A 14,625-nucleotide genomic window follows, 5' to 3' on the forward strand; every position below is an offset into this window, starting at 1 on the left:
AATAAAAAGACTTTATGTCCTGTGAGGTGTTCTGTAAAACCTTAATCTGTAAAAAAAAAAATAGAGTAATGTTTCTTTTTAATGTTCTATTTATGCATGTATTCTGTTAATAAAAAAGTCCATCCTAAATTTTATTCCTGTGTGTGTGTGTGTGTGTGTGTGTGTGTGTGTGTGTGTGTGTGTGTGTGTGTGTGTGTGTGTGTGTGTGTTCTTTCTGTCTGTGCTTATGCACTCGCTTACTGTATCTTAACATTGCAGCTGTCGTGGGGGCCTCTTTTGGGGCCTATCTATTCTCGCCCTTTCCTACACATATCCTATACATCTCATGTTACATTTAGCTGCCTTCAGGCTTGACATTTCACAAAATTTTTGTTTTTATACTTTCATACATCCCTAATTTCCTACAATGACTGCCTGAAGAAAAAACAATCAAATTTCCCCACTCATTTACTGTATGATATGGGTTTGCATGTCAGGTCAAGGACCAGGGGAGACCTCAACAGTCAATGCACAGGTGCACACTGAAATTTTGTACACTTTTCTCATTCCATCCATAGAAAATATGTTTGGTGGTGATAAAGTCATTTTTTAGGATGATAATGCATCTTGCCACAGAGCAAAAAGTGTAAAAGTTTTTCTTCAGGAAAGGCATATCAACCCAATGACCTGGCCAGTAAACAGTCCGAAACTTTATGGTGGTTCCAAAAATTGGTCCATGGCAAGGGTCCATCCTGCAAAACTGATCTCCGCTATTGTCAACCGCTATTCGAGAAAGTTGGAACCAGCTTAATGGAAAATAATGTTGTTGTTTTTTATTAGTGATTTCCATGCCAGAAAGAATTCAGGTTGTCATAAAAGCCAGAGACGGAGCAGCAAATTACTAAATGTGATTTTTTTTGTTGATGCTTCCATAATTTTTACCTCAATATTGAGTGATTCCATAATTTTTTCCTCTACTTCATCTGGAAAAATATGCCATTAATTAAAACAATTTAATTTAATTAATTTGAGGTATGTTTCATAAAGCCAGAATGTTCAGCTATTAAACAAAAATTGTTTTGTGTTATATCAGTAATTTGTTTATTTGCTACAAAGTAAGTGTGGTGATTCCATAGTTTTTGCCAGGGGTTATAGACTGTAGCAGCACTTATATTTAAGACAATGGGTAATCAGTACATAACATTTAAGTGATATCTTAAGTTTAATACAGAGCTTTCATAGTGTAAACCACCAAAGGATCTGGCTAGCTAGTCTAGCTTACGCAGCTAGCTAATGTCTTACATGTTCATGTGTCTGTAGTTTGAACACTAAGCTGTGAAATGCCAATATCTTTGCTCGTATGATTTGTATCATTATCACACTGTTGACAAGGCTGCTCATCTGCATCCACTGTCTCAGACATTGCTGTTGCTGACTATGCATTTGTCATCTATAGTGAAGACTTTCATCAGGAAATTTTGACTGGGTCTTGAAATGTGCACATACTGTCTTCAATGGCTAAATACATTTTTTTTTTTACTTTTTAACAGTGATTAAAGCAAATATAGAGAAGTTGAATAACAATTTTTTTTTAGAATTACGTAAAAGTAAAACTATGATTTAATTACACTCAAAAAAGTACCGTTACAGTGAACTACTGCATGTAGTCAAGTACTGTAATGAGAGAACTTTAGAGTTTGTTCATTTCCACCTGTGGTCTTCCTTAAATCAACCCTTTTATGAAATTAAATTTTACTAAAAGTATTGAATGTAACTTTTCAAGAAACGAACATAAATATCCAATGAGAAAGAAGAAAAAAAAAACACTCTGAAAGTGAAAACAGTGAACTCAGTGGATTAAATTTAACATGGTCTTCAAATAAGCAGCATTATTTTTTAACTGTTTTCTAAGCTTCATTTTCGCTAGTCATGGATTATGAATTCGCTGCCAGAGTTTTTGTTTACGCTGTCAAAGTTTGCATTTATGCTCCGCAAATTTATGTTTGCCATTCTGGCACAAATCTCACATGTGGGAAAGCTTAACAGTGATTTTCTCTCATTGTGAGATTTGGATCGAGAAAAATAGTCGTATGGGACTACCCAAACCTCAGATATTAATTAAAAACTAATATACTTCCTAAGTAAGTAAGTAATTTCCACTACAAAGTGCAAAAACTATAATTATACAGAGAACCATGTCCAGAACTCTCTCCAAAAACTTCCTGGTCAGGTAGCTGTCGATCCAAATCTCACTAGCCAATAAGAGTAAGATGCTGTTAAGCCCACCCACACAAGAGGTTTGTGCCAGAATGGTGAACATAAACTTGTGGATCGTAAATGAAAAGTTTAAAAGTGTAAATGAAAACTCTGGCAGTGCATTTATAAACCATGATTAGCGAAAAACGACATTGTTTGTTTCTTGAAAAGTTACGTTCAATATTTTTGACACAATTTTAATTCCATACCCTTTGAGCATATTACTTAAAACTACGTTAAAAGCTTGTTATGTGTAGTAAACAAATGACATTTGCTTTTCAACACTACAATTGAGTGATTCTGTAAATCATTTTACAGGTGTGCCAGATGTGTGACACCACATTATACAGTGCAAAATGTTGATTTACATGTGGGTGTATATATGAATTTGTGTGCATGTCTGTGTGTGGGTGATAGTACATCATCCTTATTTGCTTCTGTTTACCATAAAAGTGTTTCTCCTTGACATGTTTTGAAAGGCCAATTGGAGAACCATCAGGGAACACAGGATTCATGACTGGCTTATGAACAGACTGCATTTCCATCATAACACCTTTTACATTTTTACATAACGTTTATACCTGTCTATGGGTGTATTTATGTGTGCATATGTTTGGATATGTTAAAGGAAAAAAATGACAAATATGCCTTACCATATTTCACAAATTTTGCATTTTGCTCCTGTGTTTCATATTCATATTAGTTTTATAATCATATGCATAACATAATAATTTAGACACTTATGTGTTACTAGCTTATGAAATCTTGCCATATATGAGAATAACTTTTTATTCATTTTAATTTTACCTTTCCACAGAAAATAAATGCTTGAAGCTTCATATTGACATATTTTAGACAAAGAGGGCCATCTTAAAACATTGTGATCTGTGCTAGCATAATTTTGCTTTCAGTGACTCAGGTATATATATTTGTCTCATTTAGCTGTTGCATCAACAAAATATATATTCTGTCTGTTGCAGGCTTAAAACCTTTAGAATAGTGTGCATAGACTGGTAAATGGTCTGCACTTATATAGCCCCTTTAACCTTAACAGTTCTATAAAACAATTTACACTTTTTCTCATTCACCCATTCACACACACACCAATGACAGCAGAGCTACCATGCAAGGCACTAGCCTGTCATTGGGAGGAACATGTGGGCCAGGAACTAAACCACCAATCCTGCGATTAGTGGACAACTACCACCTGATCCACAGCCACATCTGTGTCTTACTTAAGGCCAAACAGAAATTTCCATCAATCCATCCATCCATCTTCTATACCGCTTTATCCTTTTCAGGATCACGGGGAAACCTGGAGCCTATCGCAGGGAGCAGCGGGCACAAGGCAGGGTACACCCTGGACAGGGTGCCAATCTATCAGAGGGCACACAATCAAACACACATTCACACACCCATTCATACACTATGGACACTTTGGACATGCCAACCAGCCTGCCATGCATGTCTTTGGACTGGGGGAGGAAACCTGTGTACCCGGAGGAAACCCCGGCAGCACGGGGAGAACATGCAAACTCTGCACACATAGTTCCCACAGTGGGAATCAAAACCCTGACCCTGGAGGTGTTAGGCGAACGTGCTAACCACTAAGCCACTGTGTGCCCGCAGAAATTTCCATTTTCCAAAAAAAGATTTTTCTTCCAGTAGTCAGTTAATTACAAATATTATTAACACTCTCCAAATTATTGTTTAAAATAAACATTACACATGTTTGAAATTTTCCATCTGTGTAGCCTGTATGAACTTGTATTGTTCTCCATAAATCAGTACAGTGTACAGACGTAGAAGAGTAAAGGTAAACAATGATAAGTGTGTTGAAAAAATGTTTAGTATGAGGATAAGTGTTGGAAGGGTTACTTTAAATATGTATTCTTTTACAGTTACAAATTGCATCATAAAAAATTTAATCAGTAACGTAATCCAAGTATCTCAATAAGAAAGTAATGTTTTACTTTTGTTTTGTTTTACTTTTTTTTTTTTTTTTACTAGTAATGTTTTACTTTTTAATGTATTACATTTGGATTACTTATAGGCCACATATGTAAATAAAGTCAAGAGAAAAGCAATATGATCTAAAACACTTATTTGGAGCTTATTTTAGAGCTTAAAAACGTTCAATGTTCGGATTTGTTTTAAGAAAATAAGTAAATAAAAGAATAAGTAAAATATCATTGCCCCTGATGCAGCTAATGTTACAAGGGCTCCAGTGGTGCAATCGGTCAGCGCGTGGTACTTATATAGCAGTACAGGTAAAGCAATGCTGAGGTTGTGAGTTTGAGCCTCACCTGGAGCACAGATTTTAAAAACACAGCTTCCAAACTCTCAGTGTGGCCACATTGTGCTGCTATATGCATATAAAAAGAGCACAAATTCTCTATGGCTGTAAGTGAAAGCTGCTTTCAAATTTTACCTATTTGAATATTGTAAGCAAGCTTTTAATGGGTTGGATGGTTGATTTGATCATTTTCAACAATGTATAAAATCTTTATCCCAAAACATGTGGGAAGTGGTAGCTCAGCGGTTAAGACATTGGACTTCAGAGTTCAAATCCCAGCACTGCCAAGTTGCCACTGTTGGGCCCTTGAGCAAGGCCCTTAACCGTCAACTGTTCAGTTGTATAAATGAGATCAATGTAAGTCACTCTGGATAAGGGCATCTTCCAAATGTGTAATTTAATCACAAAAGCTAGGGTGACCATATTCTGGTTTTACAAAAAGAGGACACCTATTTTTTTGTGCGTTTGTATCTTAATAGCATTCAAAACAGTGTCACTTTGAATGTAGATTTTAATACTCTGAAAAAGACACACTATTAGCATCACATACTGCAAATATATATAAATTCCTACATTCATTTCAATGTCCATGGAATAAAATAAAATATTAGATGCCATGAGTGTACCTTCTGCCCCTTCTGTCATCATTTACACATTTGAATGGCCATGTAATACACATGTAATCACAATGTGATAACATTAAATTAAAAATTACTTTAAAAGGCCATGGGCATTGTTTTGACTCAGGACAGCTGCCATTTTCTGCTATTGTCAAGTAACTGTTTGATGCCAAACACAACAGCACTTCACCTTCACGCATTTGCTGAGAGTAGGCTAATGGGTGAGAGGCAGGAATTTGGCCAGTAGTTGCTGCTAGCCTTTTAGAATCGACCAATTGGTGTGCAAGAAGGGGGAATTACTGAGAGGGGTTAAAGCAATGCAAACATGCGCACACATGTTGCAGTATTAGACCATAAGTCATCATAATGAAATTAAAGTGAATCACGAACATTTTCTCAAATTTAGAAATCCCGGCCAGATGTTTTTTTTAAAGTCTGAAAAAGTGGACATCTCCGTGAAAAAAGAGGATGTATGGTCGCCCTAACAAAAGCATTTCAGAGAACAAGCTGTATTAATTTCTACAGAATTAATTTTGTGCAAAAAAATTTTGCGCATGCACCAGGAGGTTGTTCAGGTGAGTCACGACTGGCAAGAGAGAACCAGAACTACAGTATAATCAAGCGGCTGTCTATATTCTGTTATGTCAAAAGATTAATTTATTTGGTTTTAAATGAAAAATAAATTAATCCTGATAGTATTCCCATTTTTTACAAAATGTACCTGTAATCTGATTACTTTGTTTTTTGACATAACTATAACAGATTACAGTTACCAGTTGTTGTTTTTTTTAATCCTGACTATGTAACGTCATTACATGTAATCCGTTACTCCCCAAGCCTGATGAGGATATTGTGATTTCTGGGATTGGCTGTGTTTATGATTACAGCAGTAGTTCTTAGAAGGTACAAATCGAAAGTGTCCATGTAATCATTCACTAAATCTATAGGGTAAGTCTAGGCATAAACTATTCCATTGTTGCCTTTCCTATAATCTCAGGATTTTACCAAATATTATTTGATTCAGGAAGTTTGATGGCCAAAGTGTTGCTTTTCTGCTATTATAATTTCATAACCAATGACAGCTAAAATGCACCAATTTCTGAAAGAGCACTTTACATTACTTTGTCCGAAATGAATCAAAATCTTACATTGAATCACTGAGACTGTCTATTTCCCATCATAATGCCTGTATAATCAATACTGGATAAAGACCCATACCATGTGTATTCTTGCCTGAGGTTGCACAGTGTAATTGCTTGCTGTTCTTTAGTTGGACTATTGCATCTGCAAAACTACACTACTGGAGTAAACCTTTTATCCGTGTACTCACCGTATGTTAAAATAAAAGTACACAGCATCTCCATCTGCTTATGGGCCTTGCTTAAGTGTGCAACAGGTTATTTTATAGTTTGAACCCACAGATTTGTGGTGTCCAGCACAGAACCACTGAACTTCATGAGCCAGCTACTAAAATAGAATAAACCAGTCTTCATCTAAGTGGAATAGGCCATCCTTCATCATGTGTCAGCTGTTTTTTTCCATAGTTTGTTTTAAGGTTTTTGCTTTGTAGTCACCTGGCAGACAGGTGGGGTAGGCTGCTACTATTGAGCTTCCAAATGCTTATACATATATCACCCTGCAGCTATCACCTAGTTTCCCATTGAAGCTAAGTAGGATTGAGCCTGGCCAGTACTTGGATGGGAGACCTCCTGGGGAAAATGTCTGGGTATAACCCTGAACAAGATGTTGTGGGAAGTGCCCTTGCATATGACAGGTATCTGAAGCTTGTGTAGCATGTCTATTTAGAGGCCTACCGTGATCAAGTGACGTGGCAATTTAGCATGTCACAGATATGAAGATATGAAAATGGCACCTGTGAACCATGCCATCAGCCTCTATTATCTGAAGCGAAGATGCAATTCACAGGCAGGCCACAGTATGACAAAAGTATGCAACATCTCATTCCCTTGTCAGGGAACAGGGTTATGTGTGTTAACCCAGACATTCCCTTTCAAAGGAAACTCAACTTTATGTGAGCTTCACGCTGTGGAACGAATATACCCCCTCCCTCATACTGAGGGCATGGCCTGTTCAAAAGATCTGAGCCCAAGGGTCACTGCAAGTCACTCGAGTCCAGGGTAGAATTTATATATTGAATGAATGTTTGCAGCGTATACCACCCCACCACAGCACACATACCAACACAGCACCACCTCTACTGTCACTGTCAAAGCAGATCAGCAGCTGCTCTGAGTTACGCCACTGGCTAGAGCAGTAGACGTAAGTACAGAGAGCCCTTACTAGACCCAGAAAGTGGGTCATAGACATAGGCACTTTCGGAATATAATCTGGCCTAGGATATAGGAAGGCCTGTGCTAATCCAGGGGCAAAGTCAAGGCAGGAAGGGTCAACAGAGAGAGCTTGTAGATCTCCTACTTGCTTGAGAGATGTCAGGACCAGCAGAAGAGCTACGTTTAGAGTCAGAAGCTTCTCTGAGGCTGACTCTAAGGGCTCAAATGGGGCACCTGATAGACCTTCCAGGACCACAGAAATGTCCCAGGAAGGTATGCATGGTCTGCAGATGGGTCTCAGCTGCCTGACACCACGCCTAAACCTCAATGTTAGAGGATGTTGCCCCACAGAGGCCCCATCAATAGAGGCATGGCCAGACGAAATGGTGGCCACGTAGACCCTGATTGTAGATGGAGCCAACCCTTCTGAGACAAGTCCTTGCAAGACCTCCAGGACTGTAGCTATTGCACAGTTTACTGGGTCAAGCTGACGTTATTTACAACACGAGACAAAAAGTCACGACTTGACCGCATACAATTTCCTTGTGGATGGTGCTCTGGTGTTCAACGTAGTCTCTACAACCTCAGTTGCAAGACCAGAATCTATGAGCTGGTTCCCCTCAGGGGCCAGACACACAGTTTCCATTGTTCCAGCCAAGGGTGAAAAATCAGCCCTCTGGCTTGATAAAGGAGATCCCTGTGAATGGGACTCTCCCAAGGAGTGCCATCTAGCAGGAATATTATTTCTGAGAACCATATTTGAACTGGCCAATAAGGTGCTACTAGAAGCAGACATAGACAGTCTTAGTGAACTCTCACTAGAACATGTGGGAGCAGAGTGATCGGGGGGAAAGCATATAGATGTGACCTTGGCCACATGTGGACCATGGCGTATAGCCCCAATGGTGCTGGAGGAGCAAGGGCGAACCACAGCGGGCAGTTTGTTGTCTCCTCGGAGATGAACACATCCACTTATGCTTGGTTGAACCTCTGCTATATGTACTCCACCACTTGTTGATGGAGCCTCCAATCCCCAGGCCTCAGCCCCTGCCCCGACAGGATGTCTGCCCACACATTCTGGTTGCCTGAAATGTACATTGCACTCACTGACAAAAAACTTTCCCTCTGCCCAGAGAAAAATTCATTGTGCCTTCCTGAACAGGGGGCATGAACATAACCCTCCCTGGTGGTTGATATGTGAGTCCACATCTGTGTTGTCTGTCACAACTAATACAGGGTGACCTCTCAATTGGGGAAGAAAGAATTTCAGTGCTAGAATTACTGTCTGTCATTACTGTATGCGATAAGGAGACACCCTTAGAGTGTGACCTGAGGCTTGAACCTGGGGGTACCTCCAAATTCTCATAGCACATAGGCATCGCTGCGTGACACTGATTACTCCCACAAATTTCACACATGGACGAACCCCCCGACTTTTCAGCCACCACTGAAATGGTCTCATGTGCAATAGGCCGAACAGTATGGCATTGGCTGCTGCTGCCATAACCCCCACAGTCTCTCGTAGAGACTGGAGGGGATGCCCAAATCTAGGTTTATCTTACTCAATGTTGATAGGATTGACCCTACATATGTTGGGGTATAGAAATGCCCTTATCATTGTGGAATCCCATATAACCCCTAGAAAATTCATACTCTGCACTGGAGAAAGCATACTTTTCTTGAGGTTCAACCTGAGCCCCAAGCTCTTCATGTGAGAGAGAACAACATCTCGATGTTGAATCGCCAGTTCCCTGGATCATGCTAGAATTAACCACTCGTCCGAGTAGTATAGTACATGGATGCCCTGGAGTCACAAGGGAGCCAGAATGGCATCCATGCACTTTGTGATGATGCAAGGGGATAAAGCTAGCCTGAAGGGAAGAACCCAATATTGGTATGCGTTGCCTCTGGAACCTCAGGAACTTTGACGTGGCAATATTTCTATGTGGAAATATATGCCTTTTAGATCTCTCATCACAAACCAGTCCTCGAACTGAATCTGTGGAACGATAAGTTTGAAAGTCTGCATCTTGAACCTGTATGTCCGAAGAGTACGGTTCAGATGACACTGATCTAAAACTGGCCACATACTCCCATCTTTTTTGCAGACCAGGAAATAATGGCTGTAAAAACCTCCCTCTCTCAGGGAACAGGGTACATGCTCTATGGCCTCTTTGTCCAAGAGGGATCTTACTTCCTGCACTAATGTCAGGCTTTCCTCTGTGCTGACTACTATGGTGAGCACCCCTCTGAACCGGGGGGTCGAGCTCTGAACTGGACCTGGTAACCCTTTTCTATGGTAGACAGAACCTATGGAGACACATTTGGCAGTAGTTTCCACATTGCCAGATGATTTTTTAGTGATGTTAACTCTTCCACATTCTGATGGAAAGAAATCATCAGATTTTCGTTGCCCTGTGACAGCTCGCTGACCAGAGAAGACTGTGAACTTGGGATAGCCTTGGCTAGGGGGGGCCCTAATGGTGGCTAACTGCCCTAGCAACCTCACGTACCTTGATACATCCCTATATAGCCACTCAAAACCACTCTTTCTTTGTCTGCTTGGCCTTTATGATAATTCTCAGATCTGGCCTATTAGCAGGCTGTGACTGTGGCCTCCTGGTTCCCCTGGCTCTCCAGGGGGGGAGGCAGACAACCACACTTGTCTTCTGTGCCTCCGTCGCACTAGCACTGGCCCGGGCTCCACTTGTGAATGCCCAGGCGAACTTGACATGGTGGGGAAGGAACTGGCTGAATGCTGCCGTATGTCGAGCTCACTTAGTGGGTCTGCTTGGTAGGCCTGCAACACTGCCATTGTATGCAGTGTCCCACAAGTGAGCCGCACTGCTGCATAGGCCTTGCCCACCAATGCTGAGTTGGCCTTACATGGCTTGGATGGCAAAGCCAGCCCACCTAAATTACCTGCCGTCACTGGAGAGAGGTAGCTCGCAAGCACCTTCTCTACCTTCAACATAGCTAAATAGCCATGTCATTCATTCCCCACAATGGCCCAATAATCCAACATCACGGGGTTATAAATACAGCTAGTGTGTGGTTTTCCCCAGAAGCGTGATATTTCATCATGCATGTCTGGAGAAAAGGGAAGTTTTCTGCGATGTGAGGAAGATTTATTTTCACTGGGAGAAAGCCCGAATCAAGCTTGTTATGAGCACTTCCTCTTCTCCGGGTCAGTCTAGATTTAGTTTTTCAATTGCCTTAGTAATCACTTCAAGCAGCTCTTTATATGCTTGAGAGCTGCTTACCATTTTTGGCACCCTCTTCTGGTCTCTCAGTCAGAGAGGTTTTTTTTTTGGCTATCCATAATGGAAGGAGTAGTCACAACGCGAGCTACAAAGTTTGGCGGAGAGCCGGACCCAGAAGACAGAGCAAAAAATAAAACAGTGCTCGTCTCGACCTCCTCTTCCAGATACATACGAGATCCCCCGGACCTGAACCGGCTGGATGCCTCGGAAGTGGCCAGCCCAGATCTGAGAGGTTCTGAAACCCAACTCCCTTTGGCCAAGAAGAGAGCGAGCCACAAGCGGAACTGCCTAGTTGTAAGGCGTTCACAATGCACACAGTCAGACCTCTCGAAGGCTGCCCTGGCACGCTCCATCCCCAGACACTTCACACAGAAGGTGTGTCCGTCCCCCCAGTGATGGAACGGGAGCAAGGCGTGACACACTTCTTGAATTTTCTCTCACTCCTTTTATTTTTAAAGGGACAGAAAAGTAAAGAGATTTTTTTTCTTTTTGTGAGCATTACACAAACGACCGACATGCAGTCTTGCTGAAAATAATAAGTCTGACGGCACAGTTCACAGGTTTTTATATCACACGATGAGCTTAATTGCCTTGTCACCTGATCATGGCAGGCCTATAAATGGGCATGATGTTACACAAGCTTCAGATACAGGTCACACGTGAGGGCACTTTCTACAGCGTGAAGCTCATGCAATGTTGATTTCCCTTTGAAAGGGAACTAAGGTTGCTGCTGGAAGTAGTATTAGGGAGGCCAGCAGGGGGTGCTCTTCTTGTGGTCTCTGTGGGTCCTAATTTCCCAGTATAGTGACAGGGACACAATACTGTAAAAACAGAACTGTCTTCTGGATGAGATATTAAATCGCAGTCCTGACTCTCTATGGTCATTAAAAATCCCAGGACACTTCTTCTAAAGAGTAGGGGTATAACCACAGTGAACTGGCGAAATTCTTGCATTGGCCCTTATCATGACCCCCTAATAATTTCCATGCCTGAATTGGCTACCTCACTCTCTTCTCCTCTCCAGCAATAGCTGGTGTGTGGTGGGAGTTCTGGCACACTATGACTGCCGTCACATCATCCAGGTGGATGCTACAGACTGGTGGTGGTTGAGGAGTTTTCCCCCATACAATATAAAATGCTTTGAGTGCCTAGAAAAGTGCTATATATATATATATATATATATATATATATATATATATATATATATATATATATATATATATATATATATATATATATATATATACACACACGTGTATATATATATATATATACACATATAATATATACTTGCTACACTACACAGATCGACCGAGGTGCATGCTGGCTATCAGTAAAATGATTTTAACTAGGTTGATTAATTAGAAACCTTGGATGACATAGATGCTTTTCTGAACCAGATTAATTGACAAACCTGAACAAATTGAAGCTGTCATAAAACTCTCCTGAGAAAACATAGATGTAAACCAGACTCAGATATTTTCATGTAAAGTAAGGACAGAACACCACATTTAATAGCTGACGCTTTTGTATGGAATATTGTGGAATATTCTACTTTAGAAACTTTTTAAAGAAGAGTACAATGATTAGCTACACAAAGTCCACAGGAATCTATATACCCCTTCATTTCCCTTAGTCTTTATTAATGTTCTTAACAAGATTTATTTCACCATATGTTCTTACATTATGTTTACTACCACTTTTTTTTTTTTAGCCTATTCAGTTAGGTTTCTGGGCAATTAAACATGGGACTGGGCAGCACACTGGAACTTTTACTTGCTTTATGGGCTAGCAAATGAATTTATGCTTTGTCTACACCCATATAAGCATCAACACTCAAGGCACAGACCTACACAGTGAAACTATTCTGGGTTTAGGTTCTGTTGTGGATGCCAATAATTCCGGACTAGCACCAAGCAACTGATGGGAAGGTTGTGAGTTCAAATCATCCCCAAACTGTTGGCTCCTTGAGCAAATTCACCTGTTCACGTGTATCCTGTCTCAATTGTACATCCCTTTTGTTAAAGGCACTGACCACATGGGTTAAGTGTAAATTTAAGTCACAAAGATAGTTTTCCCCATTATTTCCTCTGTTAAGTGCGTCAGTTCTACTGCTGTTATTTTTTCCCCTCATACCAGCACTGCACTGTAATTTCTGTGAATCAAACCCTAGATTTGGTATAATGGAACTCAGCATGTATTTAGACATAAATGCCTAAGCTGAAGCACACATATACTATCCAGATATTAAACCATGCACCTGCATATTTGCATGGCATCTGTAAATTGTATTTATAAATAAATACATAAATAAACAAATAAATAAACAAATAAATAAATAAGCAATTAGCTTATCATCTTACAGTGATTTATTGTTTTACTTTAGTCAGTTAAGTAAAATATGACCTCTCCTCAATGCCACAGTTGGTCCATATACTTTGGATTGAATATGCATGGCTGGAGATAACTATGTGACAGTATTTAATTTATTCATCTTCACTAGCTGTGAGGCTGGAATGCACACTGGATGGGACACCAGTCCACAACACGGCACCATGCATACACACATTCAAACCTAGGGGCAATTTCGGATAGCCAATCTAGGAAGAACATCTGCAGTGAGAGTAACCTGGGCTTAGGAACAAAGCCAGGACCTGTGCAGCAGTAAAAATTATTATTATTTTTTTTTTTTTTTAAGTAATAAAAATAAGAAAGAACCTCATCTGATGAGCCACTACTGCCACTTGACTAATTCATATATGCTTGTTTACAGAGGCAGTGTACCTTTAAATCACTGAAGAATAATTTTTTAATTCACTTTTATGGCACAGCTTTGCTTTTTAATTATATTTTCCTTGTCATCCATATTCAGACACTCGATGGGTAGAATTGATTTGGGATGGCTCCAGATGGAAATGCCATTATGTGTAGAAATTGGATTTACTCAGTGTTGACCACTCATTGCCCATTTGAGTGACTTTCCATTCACTGCCAAGCCTGAGAGGGAGCATTGAAGACGTGTCTTGGATAAAAACACACCATGTGCGTAATCGGACAGAGAGGGAGACAGAAATTAATAGCGCGCGTGTGTGTGTGTGTGTGTGTGTGTGTGTGTGTGTGTGTGTGTGTGTGTGAGTGTATGATTGACTGATTTTTTTTTGTCCTAGCTGCCACTGAAAGGTTTATAGTCTTTTTTTCTTTTTAATCTAATGAAGTTAACTTTAGAGCCATATAAAATTGCTGATTTACAGCATGTAATTCACTTACCAGAGCGACACTTGGGACATGTGTGAAACCTTGTGATCCTGATTTACTCAAGGGTTCTTTTTTTGATAATACCTAGAGGAAAATGAGAAGGGGTGTGGCCTTTTGGCTTCTTTTTTGATAAACGTGTCTTCACATCTTATTCTCTCAGCATTAATAATTCACCTCTTCTCAATTTCAAATGAGCTTTAGCAGAGGTGACAGTCTGGCCTTTCCACCACTCCTCTGAGTGAGCTTGGATGATATCACCCCTCAATGTCAGCAGCTCTTCAGACAACAAGCACACACTCAGGATTAGATCGTTGGCTGACAAAGTGTTTATATTAGTTCAAGCATTATTCACAAGGAGAACAGGACAAGGGCACCAGGAAAAACAATGTGAGGGAGAGAGCGAGAGAGCGTAGCATTTTCAGTCAGAGAGAATAAAAGTGTGTTCATTTACTGAGGCGTCACTTTGGTCAAAGCGTACAATAAAGCTTTGAATACTGGCTTCATGAGCTATAGGAACACACACAGATAACTTAGCATGTGTATTTTTTTGTGTAAGTTGATTGAAAAAAAGATCATTGTGCTTTGAAAAAATTTTTTTTGTTCTTTTACATTTCCAGTAGGTTGATTTAAAAAAAAAAAAAAAACAACTATGGAATAAGTACTGC

At 40.1% G+C, this 14,625-nt stretch overlaps 1 non-coding gene across 1 annotated transcript; it reads left to right on the forward strand.

The window, feature by feature from the left end:
• Window positions 1-4,456: 4,456 nt before the first annotated feature.
• On the forward strand, window positions 4,457-4,549 carry trnai-uau (transfer RNA isoleucine (anticodon UAU)). The gene is given in 2 exon segments: window positions 4,457-4,494; window positions 4,514-4,549. It is a non-coding gene; the product is annotated as a tRNA-Ile (tRNA).
• Window positions 4,550-14,625: the final 10,076 nt, after the last annotated feature.

This window comes from Ictalurus punctatus, chromosome 16 (assembly GCF_001660625.3).
Source record: "Ictalurus punctatus breed USDA103 chromosome 16, Coco_2.0, whole genome shotgun sequence".
NCBI lineage: Eukaryota > Metazoa > Chordata > Actinopteri > Siluriformes > Ictaluridae > Ictalurus > Ictalurus punctatus.